The following is a 15,358-nucleotide window of genomic DNA, read 5'->3' on the forward strand; positions in this document are numbered from 1 at the left end:
AATGGCTGTTAAAAGACACACAGTGCTGTAAAACACTTCTGCGTAAGTTTATGGGGGGGAGGGGAGGGGGAAATAGTTTTCTAGTCAGGGCACTGCTATGTGGGTCAGTAGAAGTCGGGTGCTAAGCCGACACTAAGGGCCTGTCTGCATTACCATAAGAAAGGCAGAGCTGGCAAGTACTTGACTGGAGCTAGCCTTATAAAATGGTACAGCTCTGGTGTGCATCAGGCTTGCCTGTGGCAGGGGGGGGGGGGGGGGGGGAAGAGAGACAGAGAGCAGAGCAGGTTCTCTCCACATGCCCCTGTCAGTGGCACACTGCAGCCAAAAGGGAGGGATGTAGAGAGAGGGTCAGAGAGAGAGAGAGAGAGGGAGGGACAGTGAGAGAACACACTCCCCTGTTTGTGGATTCCAGCTATGAGTAAAACAATTCAGAGGCATCCCAGGCATCCCTCCTCCCCTGCTCTCCCCTCTATCTGCAGGAGGGACACATGACCATCGCTCTCCTCTCCTCTCCTCTCCTCTCCTCTCCTCTCCTCTCCTCTCCTCTCCGACTCTCTCAAGGTTATAGACGCTTTAAATCACACTGTATTACTGCAGTGAAAAAAATCAGGAACGCCTGCTCTGAGAGATCATATCACACGTGCTGTTGTAAAAGAAATGACAAAGATGAAAAATATGTTCGAAGCGTGCTGGAGAGGCAGCGGGTATCCAGCAGAGAGATCTGTCAGAGGAATGTCTAGGAGGGTCAGAAGGGCCAGGAGTTTGAACAGAGTGCATAACCTGCTCACAGATATCAAATCACTGGCTTTTGGGGCGAGGGGGAGGTACCCAAGCCGGACCGTTAATCAAGCCAGAGCTAATGTCAGCATAGGAGGTACACACACGCCCCCCAAAAAAACCCTAGTACACGCCCATTCATAGACATACACACACACACACACACACATACACCAGTCTCTTACACATGCAGAAGGTATATGATGCAAACGTACACACACATATGCACAGACACATAAAATGCATCCCTACTGAATTACCTCACCAAGCCAGAGCTACACACAGTTATAGTATGTCACACTTGCATACCACAAAATCATGTGTGTGCACGCACACAAAAACACACGCACGCAGTCCCGCACCCATGCAAACTCACACTCAACCTCCACCCACTCAACTCAACCCCCGCCCCCCCCCCATAGCTACACTGGTGTGAGACTCATAGAACTCCACATTCCCGACCCCACGCCTGTTTAAAATAGCCCTGTATAATGCATGTAACACGTACACGCAAGAGGGGACAGGTGCGAACTCAGCAGTGATGGACAGCGCTCCCTTGATGCTTCGTGAGGTGGAGCGGCCCGTGAGCCACGCCAGTTCCCACACGGCCACGCAAGAAACGCTGACGCACGGCCGAAAAACCACGGCCCACTATTTCATCCCGTATAACATCCACCCCGGAGGCCTTTTTACGTACAATTAAAATTCCCAGTGAGCGTGTGAACCCTGTGGCCATTTTTGGTCTCTGCGGATCTCCTCCCCCAAACACTACTACCACCAGCACCTCCCTCTCCCTCTCCCTCTCCCTCTCCCCCCTCCGCTCTCATAGGGGTTAGAAAGGCAGCTCTGAAGGTCTCTGGGACGACTGGACAAACACAAGAGGCCTGGCAAGCGTCCAGCTGCACGGTCAGTTCCCACATCATGCCACTGTGTACAGGGACACACTAAGAGGGGGGGGATACACAAAACACGCTCTGCTGACGTTGCGAGTAACGCATGCTGGCCGAGGCTTCCCACCACCGACTCGTTGCAGAGCAGCGCCTCTGGAAGAGTGACCGTCCCGCTGAAGAGCAGCAACTGACTCCAGACTTGATCCGGGCCACATCTGGGCCTGGACCGGGTCTGGACCTGACAATCAGGTCCAGATCAAGCTGCTATCTGGGTCAAAGGTCAAGGTAGGCTAGGCCGCTGCACGGCTCTGTGTATCTGTCTGTTGCCCTATTAGCAGTGCTCATGTGGGCCTGGTTTGGTGCCAGTCGCATCGCAGGCGAGGGAGGATTTTACAGTGAGCATCCAATTCACAGTGTTACAAGCCAATTAAACATGCAGGCTCAACAAAAAAAAGCCCAGGGTCTGAATCTCAGGTCCTTAATGAACCAAGCGTGCCTCCCAAGCACTGAAATAGTTCTGCTGCTCGTGAATGTTTGCTGTGATAGAGATGTGAATCTCCGTCCAGTGGCTTTGTGTACTGTGCACGCTGTAGGTGCGTAGGCCAGCAGCATAAACCTTGCCATGCTGAGGAAAACCTTTGCCTGGAAGAAGACAAAAGCTTATTTACATTCCATGTTTTTTATGACCAGATCCAATAGGATGACCTAAATTCGAACATATTACTTTTACACACACACACATACACACACACACACACACACACACACTCTGTCTCTCTCTACCTGCTTCAATGAACAAGAGAGAGCGAGAGAGTTAGAGAGAGGACATAAGTCAGCCAAAGAAGAGGAATCAGCCTAATGCTGAAAAAACACCCCTGGGATATGGGGTCTGTGATGGGAAACATGTGGTAGGGAGAGAGGCCGCGCAAGGGGAGGCTTGCGCAGTGCACACACTCTATCCCTCCCCTCGGATAGAGCTCCCTTTCTCTCTCTCTCTCTTTCTTTCTCTTCCTCTCTCTTTCCCTCTCTTTCCCTTGTTCTTTCTTCCCCTGCACCATAATCTCTACCAGTTTGCTGACTGCACCAGCTCAATGAAGACTGAATTACACAGAAGCAGTGTGTGTCTGTTTCTCTTCTCTTTTGCCCCCGTCTGCAACCTTTTGGCTTTGGACATTTCAATGCACTCTATCCGCTGTACGAGTGTGTGTATGTGTGTGCACAAATAAACTGTCAACCCCTCTTCCGTTAGAATAATATTTTTCCATGATACTAATTTAGTAAATGAGTGCATATATGTCTAATTATAGGTTTGTGTGTGTGTGTGTGTGTGTGTGTTTGTGAGTTGCTGAGTATGTGTGAGGGGAGCAGCTAGTGGACCCACATGTGAGTTATTGATTTAACAGGCACCGTCTTTTACCAACCAGCCAAACGCTTTCTGACAGCATCACACAAGCGGCTCATTGTCGCGGGTCCGGTGCCCAGAACGCTCCTGCCAGTTGTTGTCTTTATGGATCAGACCAAAGAAAAACATGGGGGGCACGGCCGGCGGCACAAGCTGACCCCCCCCCCCCACACACACACACACATCATCACCAATCACCAATCCCCCACCCCACCCTGAAGCATCACCTTCACAGGACTTCACAAAACAGACTCCACCCCCAGATGGAAAACACTAAAAGAAAATAGGTGTGTTTACGTTCGGTTGAGATAAATCGGTCTGGGTGAGTTCTCTCCCTTTTTCTTTTGTCATGCGGTTGCAGTTGATGTCTGCTGTGGGTAATTTGGCTACATGCTCCGGGGCCAAGGGTAGGGATGGTTATCTCTCCTGTCCAGCTGTCCACTGGCACACCAAACAGGGCAATCAATCCACTGACTAAAATAAAACTGGCCTCACGTATAGAAACCTCATACTCTGGACTCCATCCGGTTTTCATTACATCTGAGAGCGTTTGCCACTGACTGATTCTTTCCCCATGACATGTAAATAAACTTGAGGTAAGTGGTTGGTAGAGAAGAGTGAGTGAGTCATAAGATGACTGTCTTAAGGGGGGGGGGGGGGGTCCAGAATTGCACTGAAACGAAATCCTAGAGAAATACTGTCTTCAGCATTTCCTGGATGTAGCAAGAGCAGTAGCAGCAACAGTGGTAACATTTAAGAACAGTGTGTTAGTTTTTTGCATCCTGTTTATAGTTGGCTGAGCAGACACTAAGAGTTGTCAGCGTGGTGGAAGAAGTCAGGCTTGTGACAGTCCTCCGGCATCTCTGTAGTTTCTGCTCCGGTGCTGATGTGTGTGGACGGCCGCCACGCATCGATGGCCATCAATCACCGCCTGACTGATAGCCAGAGCAGAACGGAGAAGCTCGACTTTCACAAACTCACACCTGCAGCTGCTGGCCTCAAGATGTCCTGACTTCACACACACACACACACACACACACACACACACACACACACACACACACACACATAACCCCCCCCCCCCCCACACACACACCTCTGTGAAATCTGCCGGCTGTGCCATCAAACGACACCTCCTCCCATTAACCTTCCCCCTCATACACACACACACACACACACACACACACACACACACACACACACACACACACACACACACACACACACACACTGAAAACTCAGGAAAACTGCAGTCAGGTCTCCTGTTTTCCTCTCTCCTCCCTTTCTTTCCTTTTTTTCTCTCTTTCCGAGGCCACGCTGGCCGCAGCAGCCTCAGTTCACGGAGAGGTCCCGTGCTGTGAGTGTGTGTGAGAGCACTGGCTGCCACTTCCACTCCTGTCCCCTGGAGCAAGTACCCCACCAACACACACACAGGGGCACACCATAGCAGCCACCTCTAACCTTTTCTGTGAACCATCTCTTTAAAACAGATACGCACACACACACACACACACACACACACACACACACACACACACACACACACACACACACACACACACACACACACATACTCACAAGTGCCAGTTTCTCATCCTTTAACACACACACACGCTTAAATTGCTGCTTTTTTCACAATACAGCGGTAACTCGCAGTCATCTGAAACACAAACACACACACACACACACACACACACACACACACACACACGAACACACAACACAAACAGCAGGATGGGCTGCACTGGTGTGATTCCCCTGCCCTGCTATCACCCTAACGATAAGCTCTAAAACAGAAGAGGGGCTGCCTCATGTCATCTTACACCCACTACTACTACCCCCCCTCTCCCTCTCCTCTCAACTTAAAGAGCAAACAGCAACAACAAACTCCCGCTCTCAGCCACAGCCACCCCACCCCACCCACCCCCCTTTTAAAAACACACACCAGGTAATAACAGCAGGGTGACAAGCCAGTAAACCCCTACGTCTCTCCGTGTAACCAGATCCAAGCGGAGAGTCACATCAATGATTAACAGCTCGGACACTTAGCGTTCTTAATGAACACGAGAGTGAAAGAAAGAAAGAAAGATAGAAAGAAAGAAACACAAAAGAGAAGATTCACTTACTTATCTGTTCACCAGCGTCTTTTTTTGCTGTCAAAGTAATCTTCACTTGAGGGGGGGGGGGGGGAATTAAAAGCCCCTCCTTTTTGAGTCCCCCCTGGAGAATCAAAGAGAGGACACGAGCTGAAATGAAATCCCTTGAAGTATGAGTGCACGGCTGAGCGGTAGCTTTATCCAGCGTGTCTGCAACAGGGCTCTACGGTCCTGTAGTCCAGTGCAAAGTCTCCTGTCCTTCCCTCCCTCTCTCTCTCTCTCTCTCTCTCTCTCTCTCTCTGTGTGTGTGTATCTCTGTCAGCATCAGCGCACTTGCATGCAAGTCTGAGTGAGTGAGTGTGAGCGTGTGTAGTGTGTATGTGTGTGTGAGTGCGTGAGTGAGTAGCTGACACGCAGAGCTAGTGCCGCCTGCTTCTGGCGTAATCACAAGGCCCCTCCCTCAACCCTCTGTCAGGGAGAGGAGAGAGAGAGAGAGAGGAGAGAGAGGAGGGAGAGGGGGAGGAGAAACAGGAGGAGGAGGGGAGTGGCGTACTTGGACACAGAGTATTCAAAAGGAGTGAAAGAAAAACCTTGAACCGCTCTCAACTTACATTCAGTCTCTCTCTTAATACATGTACTGCAAAGGAGCAAAACCAGTTTTTCATGCACTTACTGACACTACTTAAAAAATAGCAGGAAAAAAAAAAAACTTTTAGAAAGTCCCCGGGTTTCACCTGACCCGTCAAAGGGAGAGGCCAGCCATCAATACACCAAGGTAAGAACCAAAAGCACGGCCAAAAAAAGGAACAGCACATCTATTAAGGAAGTCCTCCGGGCTTCTTCCACGCCAGCTTGCTTCCGAGGGTCCCTGAGTCTGGACTGAAGACAGTGTTTCATGGTCTGAGAAAGGAGCACTGTCCAAACGTGAAACTGCATACTCCCCCAGCACAGCGGGCAAAGCCTCAGCTCCTCTTTCATTTGAATAGCATTAGCGCACGGTGTTGATCCTGGCAGAGTAGCTAGCACCTTACAATATAGTTAGAGTTGAGAGTAAAAAGAGGGGGAAAAAATGGCTTCTTTGAATTATGTTTTAAGTCACAGTAGGGGGATTTTATCCACAAAATGAGTTGTTGATGAGAAACAAAAAAAAAGAGGTTGTTTCTCATGCGTGAAAGCCAGACCAGAAAGAGCGTCAGACACGAAACAGAGATTTGTTCTTATTGGGGTCCTTCACCTGGTTAGCACAGAGGTCACGTGAGGTCATTCACAACAAAAAACAGATGTCAAGAAAAATCTAGGAGCGCCTGAATACACAACAGAGCCAAATCGCGTGGAGACGGGCAACCCTGCCCTGGAATAGAAGAGTTAAATTGGGACTCGGAGCAAAGGAGGTAGCTGGGGTGGCAGGTTTAGGGGACTCGGCACTGGAATGTCAGCCAGGGGATAGCGGTGAGGGGAAAAAAACGAGTGGCAAGCTTGAGATTCCAAAAGTTCACGTGATCTCCCCCGGTCTCGGAGCCACTTAGCAGACGTCTCATTTACAGTGCAGGAACCAGACCCTTTGACACCAATGTCTGCTGGCTCCTCAGTCTCAGGGAGAGAGACACGCCAAGATTGCAGCCTCTGCGTTTCAGCTCAGAAAGGTCTGGGATATAAACCCCAAGATGACTGCGAGTGCACAGCCTTTAAAGATCATTAGGAGTCAACCACATGCAAAATATGCACACTAAAACGCAAACACAGGAATGTAAGACAGAGTTGGATTTTGTCTACATCCCTTATGGTCATTCAAATCTGATATTATAATGTAATCATAAACCAATATTGTCATACTACTGTATGCAACATCGCCTGTCACTCTTCAATGGGTATGGAATCCATTGGCCATGTCAACCAAAGAGAAACCCCCTGTAAACTTGTCCTTTTAACAAATACACACACTCGCACATGCACACACACACACATACAAACACACACACACAAAAAACACACACAAATCTCTTCAACTCCATCTGGAAAACTAGGCTCCTGGTAGAGCAAAAACCAGGCCTGTTAAAGGTGTTATGCATCAGTCTGCTGTCTGCAGGCATGAGAGGCTTGGCACTCACTCCTAGGCACTTTTCACCTCAGTCTCTGCCTAAAGAGCTTCTGCAGACAACAACCGGACAAATGATCAGACGCTGCCTATGACCCAGTGGGCTGCAGTGGTTTGCTTTAAAATGGCATGGGTCAAAGTGGAAATCTCAGAAAACTGTTAACTTCTGATGCATTTGATAAATGCCAACTGGTGAATGTCACTTCTACGGCAGCTTAAATGATTTATTTATGCTGGGATTCATGTTTACATTACCAGCCCCATCCCCCCCAAATACAGCAGCAGCAGCAGCACCACATAAATCTCTTAAAGCAGTGGGTGTCTGGGTGAGGGGGTAGGGTGGGGCGGATTGAGGGTAGAGACAGGGGGTGGGGGTGGTCAGGAAGTTAAGTTTCTGGTTAAACAACAACAACCAGAAAATACTTCTCCTTCCCCCATTTCCTAGCAGAGAGGATTGCATTACAAATGATGAAAAATGTCCTGCTGGTGGGAGTCTCTCTTCTGACATTTAGCCTGAACTAGGCCAGACATATCTATAAACCACTAAATCAACTGTGTTAGGAATTATAATTACAATTTAGGCTAAATGAGAGGGAAAAAACGACCTTCAGAGTGAAAGCTGAGAAAAAACAAGCAAAATCCAGGCAGGTTGATCAGTATTCGAGAAGCGAGAACAAACAACGCGGCTTTGAAAGTACTCACTCTGGAGAGAAATGAGAAATCTCGAGCCCTCTTCTGCTGTCTATCTAAAACCCAGAGGACATGCTGACGGGTCAATTCATACAAATTAATTATAAGCATTGTGCAAATTAGAGTGCCAGGATAAGGCCTCTTGTTCGACACGTTACCCCCTAATGAGGAAACAGGAAGATAACCGTTCTCTACAGATCTTATGCGGGACACGGTGACACTGACTGTCATGTTTTATCTTCTTCTACAGTTCAGAGCTTGGTTTGTGGGGTGATTTTGTTTTCTGTGTTTTTTTTTTCTCTCTCTCCCATAAAGAGTAACTTTTCTCAATTCGGCTGGCTGACCTTCAGGGTTAATCAAAATAAAACAATGGCAGCATTCACGGTGTGCTCTCTTACGCGCACCCAGACGTCCAATCTGACAAAGCAGTGACATTTTTATCTCAAAGTGTTTGGGTGACTGATGTGGCGTGAACACTTTACAGACAGCTCTGCAAAGGTCCCCCGCACAACCACAACACCCCCCCTCTCTTTCCTCCAGACACCATCTATCTTCTAGAAAGGGGCTGAACTGCAGGGGCCTCAAGAGTGTTCAGCAAGAAGCTCCAAGTTTGGGGATGTTTTCAACTCAGTCTTCCAACCCCGGGCAAAAAGTTTCTGAAGATAAACATCAATTATCTGAGGTTTCGATTTCACACTCAGACATAAAACATAGAGCAGCTTTTACCTCTGTTAAGTTCTATGAATACTGTGGATAACATTTGCATTCAATTAGCATCCTACATCTACAGTAGGTGACCCTTTAAGGGCAGGCTCACACTCTGACCTCTATAGATCAAAAAGGGTACTACAGTTCTAATACCTTCATGGTTATTAAACTAAGTGAAATGTTTTCATTTAAACCATTGTGAATAGGACACAGTTGGGATTGAATTTTTCAATACCTCTGAATAATACTTTTTAAATACTTCTGACACACATCACCAGTTCTTGTAGCTGTCCAATGGTCAATTTACAAGTCTTATACTGAGACTGAAGGCATTGCCTTTCTGAAAGCAAAACAACCTTGAAATGAAGATAAGCAAAGACATTTAGAAGAAGCACAGAGTCTACAGGAAGCTGTCGGGACGGAAACGATTCGGCCTCAGTAAACACAGAGTGAAAGTTTTGTGTCTAAAAGGTAGAATATCAGCAACTGAGGGGGCTGGAAAAGAATGCATTCCGGTTAACCGGGTTTAATCCAAATATTTTGACACCTTAAACCCAACATTCATAACAATAGTCAATCATACAGGATGGCCATTATTCAATTCAATTCTAATTCAATTTTATTTATATAGTGACAACTCAAATAGTCTCAAGGCGCTTTACAGTCCCTAGAGCCTGAACCCTCTAGAGCAAGAACAAAGATGACAGTGGACAGAAAGCAGATGAATGTCAGTCAGTCAGTCAGTCAGTTTTAAGGAAAGATGCACTGGATTTGACATATCTTCTTACAGGTCATGTGACTTCACCTTTACATGTGACCCAGTAGTCATACCTGCAGGACGTATGATGCCATAAGACCCTCACCGATACTGCTTCAGTTACACAGGAATATTAATGATGGAAGACTTGCTGAGTGACTCACTCACACACACACACACACACACACACACACACACACACACACACACACACTACCTGTCATTTCATGATGCTCCACACTAAAGTTTGTAAAAGGAGAGGAATTCATCTAGATCACTACCACTCCTACTTTTACCACCAACCCACCCACCCAAAATGAGTAAAGACCTTAATCCGCCTTCTAATATTTCTCTTAATCTGGCTGACTCTACTACTCTACTACTTGCAGTCTGGCTGGCTTACGCACGTTACCGTGATCACAGGGCGCATTTAGGATTCAGCTGCTCGTAAGTCACTGCCTGTCAGTCATCAACACAAACAAAATTCCTCAGCAGCCTCTGGCCGTATGTATAACTGTATAGCTCCAGTCTAAGAAGTCTGCATACAACATGACTTATTTCTGGGTCTTGTCTTTCTGTTCCTCAGGCTATGGAGATAAGCGAACCTGATAGAGGGTGTGTGTGTGTGTGTGTGTGTGTGTGTGTGTGTGTGTGTGAGTGAGTGAGTGACAAAGACCGCAAATGAGTGGTGGAGAAAGTCTGTGCATGTGTGTATGTGTGTGTGTGTGTGTGTGTGTGTGTGTGTGTGTGTGTGTGTGTGTGTGTGTGTGTGTGTGTCTAGAACATACACATATGTGTGAGGAAAGCTGGTAGAGGAGAGGCACAGAGGGAAAGACAGAGAGTAGCACAGACAGAAGAGCAAGCTAAGGCAGCAATAAGACAAACAGTGACATGGGACCAGTGAGACAGAAAGAGAGAGACAAGGACAGAGGGAGAAAGAGTGAGTATGATGGAGAGCGAGAGAAAGGAGAAAAGAAATAAATGTCTGACGTGTCTGTCTCCTCCAGAGAGAATGCACCTGTATTTAACATTCATGCAGCATCCTGGGTGAAGACGAGAGAAACTTGCTTCCGCGCACCTCAGGTGCCTCTGTGTCCATATCAAAGCAGCGGTGGCTCGCTTTCATGTCTCCACTCCCTGCACTGCCCTACGGCATGCAGAGAATCGTTTACCTCCCGCCCAAACACACACTCCCGCGGACGCAAGCCCCCCATGGACAGGTAGGGCAAAAATAATTAAGCGCCCAATACAGGTGTCAGGTTCAATAGACTCCTCTTTTCATGGGCAGTTTTTTTTTCTTCTTTTTTTTTATCTGACCCAAAAAGATATTGTTATTTGATACTACTAACATACAATTAGGATTATATTGTATATTAAAATAAAAAAGTGTAATCAGTTGTATGATCATTTTAAAGGTGGAATCTTACTCATGGTTCTGTTCCACTCAATGAAGTGTAGTGGATGGTGGGTGTCTGAGTGTCTAAACATATCTCTGTGTGAGTGTAACTGTATCTGTATGTGTGTGTGTGTGTGTGTGTGCGTGTGGGTGTGGGTGTGTGTGCGAGGTCAAGGTTCTATGGGAGCAACTGGCGTCTGGGGGCACCCAGCAGTTACAGACCAAACATAAGTGTTTGATATGAGCCAGGCCTATGGGCTCTGTCAAATAAAACACTAATTAACTCTGACTAATGAAAATAAATGACTAACTGCTGTCATCTTCTTTTCATCGGCATTGGCAGCTTTGATAAGCACTTTGAGGCAAGATGCTGCAACTGCGCACTCTAAAAAGCTCATCTAGCCAAGTCATCTCTCTAAAAACCCGAAAGAGAGAATCTATCTCCTTGCACTTTGAGGCTCAAAACAAAAATAAAACAGCATTTGTTTCCTTTTCTTCTGGAACAACAGACTTGGACAGACACCTTGGCACTCTGAAACAGCTGCCAAGTAGTCAGTAATGTTTCATAATGCTCCATCGGAAGAGTGAAAAAATGGCTAAGAGCTCAGAATGCAAACACATTGACTGTGTGTGTGTATGTGTGTGTGTGTGTGTGTGTGTGTGTGTGTGTGTGTGTGTGCACGTGTGTGTGTGTGTGTGTGTGTGTGTGTGTGTGTGTGTGTGTGTGTGTGTGTGTGTACGTGCGTGTAAGAGAGAGAGAGTGTGTGTGTGTGTGTGTGTGTGTGTGTGTGTGTGTGTGTGTGTGTGTGTGTGTGCACGTGTGTGTGTGTGTGTGTGTGTGTGTGTGTGCTGGTACAGAGAGCAATTCTACAGCAGAGCTTTTATCCACACTCAACACTTTAATCATACAACCTCAGCCCCGGTAGGGCTTTAGACAGCTCTCTGCGCCAGGAACTTCAATTCTCCCTTCATTACATAACCTGGGAGCCAGCCACCTGCAAAACACACTGACACGCACACATCAGGACCTGCAGACACAAACGTGAGCTTTCATTCCATGCCTGTTGCCTTCAATGTGAAAACCGAAAACGAAACGAAAAAACCCCACAGCGATTTCACACGGGCCAGGCGCCATCTCAGAACACTGTCCAGAACACTCTATGCCTCTTCAGCCCCGTCAAAATGTGGACAAAAGTCCAGACCAACACAACGCGGCGACAGCGATGGAAATTTATATAGCTGTCCCCTCAGAAGCCCCCCGGGGCCTGTTTTCCATCGAGCTGGGGGCCACTTCCTGGGAAGAGGGGCACAAAGGCACAGTGTGTGTCTCGCTCACACAGGGCTCTGGTATTAAATGGAGGGTGGTAGCCTGGGAGAGAGGCCTCTGCAGCCAGCCTGGTGCTCTCCTCCCTCGGGCTGAAGCGCTGACCTTGCCACTGGTGAGGAGACATAGAAGGCTTCTATACGGCAGGAGCTTCCCCTCTCTTTCTCTCTTTCCCACCCTCTCTCTCTCTCTCTCTCTGTGTGTGTGTAATTGGAAGACACCCTCAGATTGGGGTCTATTTTTAAAGGTTCCTCTTGCTTCCTCAAGAACAGTTCTGCACACCTGCTACCATGCTATTTCTGGTCCTCCGGCATCACAGACTAAATCTCCCTTCCTCCATCCTCAACACCCCACCCCTACACACACACACACACACACACACACACACACACACACACACACACACACACACACACACACACACACACACACACACACACACACACACACACACACACACATACACATACACACACACACACACACACACACACACACACACACACACACACACACACATACAGTATGCACAGGAATCCCAATACATAAGATGGGAGGGTGTGTGAAATCAAACCCCCAAGAATAACTTTATCGCTTTCCCAGCAAACAGCGTGGGTGTTGGCAGAGGAACACACCTCAGCGCGCTAACAGTGATGCCACACACTCACCTTCTCCTTTAACACTGGGTCGAGAGTCTGTCACAGAAAATCAATTCTAAGAAAGCATTCAGAGAAAATGCGTTGTCACCAAGTGCATCACTGGAGAGTTCTATGGCTATATAATGGCACAATGCCTACTAAAGTATATCACTGAAGGCCAAAATGACATGGAGACGATCTTCTCTAAATTTAGAGCTGAGCCTTTACGCTGTTGAAAAAAAAAAAAAAAAAACATTCTTCCTACCTCATTAAGAGCAGCAGTCTATGTCTATAGAGACCTCTGTGAAGTCCATGATGTCTGCCAACTGAATAGTGTGTGTTTGTAGGGGGCAGACACACCCCTGGTACACATAACCTCTACCCGTGGGGAAATCATGACATGACCCCAGCAAGCTCACGTGATGCCTTCTAGCCACTCTCAGTGGGCCGTCGTGTTTTCCCCCAGCCCTGCAGCTTTCAAGGAACCGTGAAACACAAAAGACTCTTTCCCCAACCCATTTCCAATACTGTGAGCGACTACTACATATATATCACACTCTGCACTTTGAGATTGCTGATTGGCTTAAGGAATACCATATGCAATTGGCAATGGCTGTCACTGAAGAGAATATGAGCAGAGAACATAAGGAAAGCATTACTATCAGAGTTCCCAATATAACCAGCACTAATAACCATCACCAAAGCCATAAAGACATTTTTTTGTTGAATTTTGTAGTTTGAACTTTGGCCTAAAATGATCTTCAACCAAAGACTGCCTGACTGCATAGAGATTCTAAGCGCACCAATTAATTATGCAAAATTGCCACGCGGGGTGTTGGTATTTGGTTGCACTGGTATGGAAAAATCCTCCAAATGAATTAGTCATGACCACATTCACATCTGGAGCAGACAAGACATATAAAATATTAAAGCTGAAACTGACAGAGTATGTAAGCAGGGAATCCTCTGAAAAAAAAAATCACAAGCTATTCTTTTCTTAAAGTACAAAATCCCCATTAATATAGTCCAATTACAATGAGATCTAAGAGTGGATTTCATCTGGCTGGAGGGATGTGTAGAATCATTGCAGTCTAATCCATTTCCCCTCTGCGTTACCGTAGAGATATGGACCAGAGCGAAGCAGGCGAGGGAAAGCCCTGCCTCCATGCAGAGGGACCTGTCCTCACAGAAAGCCATTGTCCATGCACACACCCATATCCCCTCTCACATCACATCACACCATATCTCCTCTCCTCCTCTCTCCTCTCCTCTGCACTTTTTTTTAAAGGGGGGAGTAAGGAGGACTCTCACGTCATGACATGAAGGCAAAAAGGCAGTGAAGTCAAATATGCTGTGATGCTGAGAAAAAGGTATATAGCTTTGACAGCAGGTACATTTACATGTACACCATGACTAGAGTCCTTAATGACACAGGAGCACATCACCTAATCACATACACACACACACACACACACATTCACACAGACAAGACAAGAATATTATTTGCTAGCATAGGCATCTTCCACTCCTTAACCAAGGTAACCAACACCTTACTACAAGCACTGAGCACCGGGGGGAAGGTCAAGAGGGAAGGAGGGAAGGAGGGAGGAAGTGAGGGAGTGAACCAGGGAGAGACAGAGAAAGAGAAGGAGAGAGAGGGAGTGGGGGAAGAGTCAGCAGCCACAGGGAACGGAATGCAATCTATTGCCATGGCACCCAGTGCCGCGGTGACAGCAGGCTCTCAACGAACCAGCCTATTCATTCAGCCAATTCAGCAGACAGAGAGGCGAGTGCCATGCGTTTCCTCTGCTCTCGTCTCCACACTCTCTCCCTGCTCCTCTCTCCTTCGCTCTATCTCTCTCGCTCTCACTCCCTCTCTCTTTCGCTCCCTCATCCACACACACACACACACACACACACACACTCTCCCATTCAATCTGCATTCAAACACAGTCCTTTGTCTCAGGTCAGTGGATTTACCTTGGGTGACGGAGGACGAGGATCTGTGAGGCTGGCGGCAGCAGCGACGGCAGCAGTACTGTAGGCAGAGAGGCTCGGGCTCCGGCCGTGTGTCAAGGAGGGACAGACGGAGAGGAGGCGCAGGGATCCCCCAGAGATGCTCTGAGCTGCGGCTTGCGCTACACACACGCAGACACCAGCCACTACCACTATCAGCAGAGGCAGCGAATGGGGAGGGGGAGAGGGGAGGAGAGAGAGAGAGAGAGTGTGAGAGCGAGAGAGGGATGGAGAGGGAGAGAGCGAGAGAGGGAGGGGAAAAATCAGAAGCAGTGGGTGGGGGGGTTGCTCATTCTGAAGCATTACATCATAGCTTTTGCTCCTGAGGAGGTGGCTCTGCTCCCTTTGCAACACCTCTCTCTCTCCCTCTCTTTTTCTCTCTCTCCCTCTCTCTACAGCAGTGAACCGCAGGGTATAAATGCCCAATATAAATACACACATTATGCTAACACTCAAATGGGTTCCAGAAAAATTAAAATGAACATTTAAAATTAAATAGCAACAGCATTAAAAAATAACACTTTTTTTTACACAATTACTAAGTAAGCCCCTTCAGGGATGAGTGCACT

The 15,358-nt window shown here is 47.5% G+C and overlaps 1 protein-coding gene across 2 annotated transcripts in view; it reads right to left on the reverse strand.

Annotated features, from left to right (window-relative positions):
• The window catches only part of sema4ba (sema domain, immunoglobulin domain (Ig), transmembrane domain (TM) and short cytoplasmic domain, (semaphorin) 4Ba), a 62,073-nt gene extending 47,114 nt beyond the window's left edge, over nt 1–14,959 (reverse strand). Inside the window, exon 1 of one of the 2 annotated variants that reach the window (XM_031564438.2) lies at nt 14,754–14,959. The gene's annotated coding sequence lies outside the window, so the exon portion shown is untranslated. Of the gene's footprint in view, nt 1–5,195; nt 6,334–14,753 lie in introns of those variants that run through there. The other variant, XM_012833642.3, reaches the window with a different exon arrangement.
• Between the last annotated feature and the right edge of the window lie 399 nt (nt 14,960–15,358).

The sequence above is a fragment of the Clupea harengus genome, chromosome 3 (genome assembly GCF_900700415.2).
Source record: "Clupea harengus chromosome 3, Ch_v2.0.2, whole genome shotgun sequence".
Taxonomy (NCBI): Eukaryota; Metazoa; Chordata; class Actinopteri; order Clupeiformes; family Clupeidae; genus Clupea; species Clupea harengus.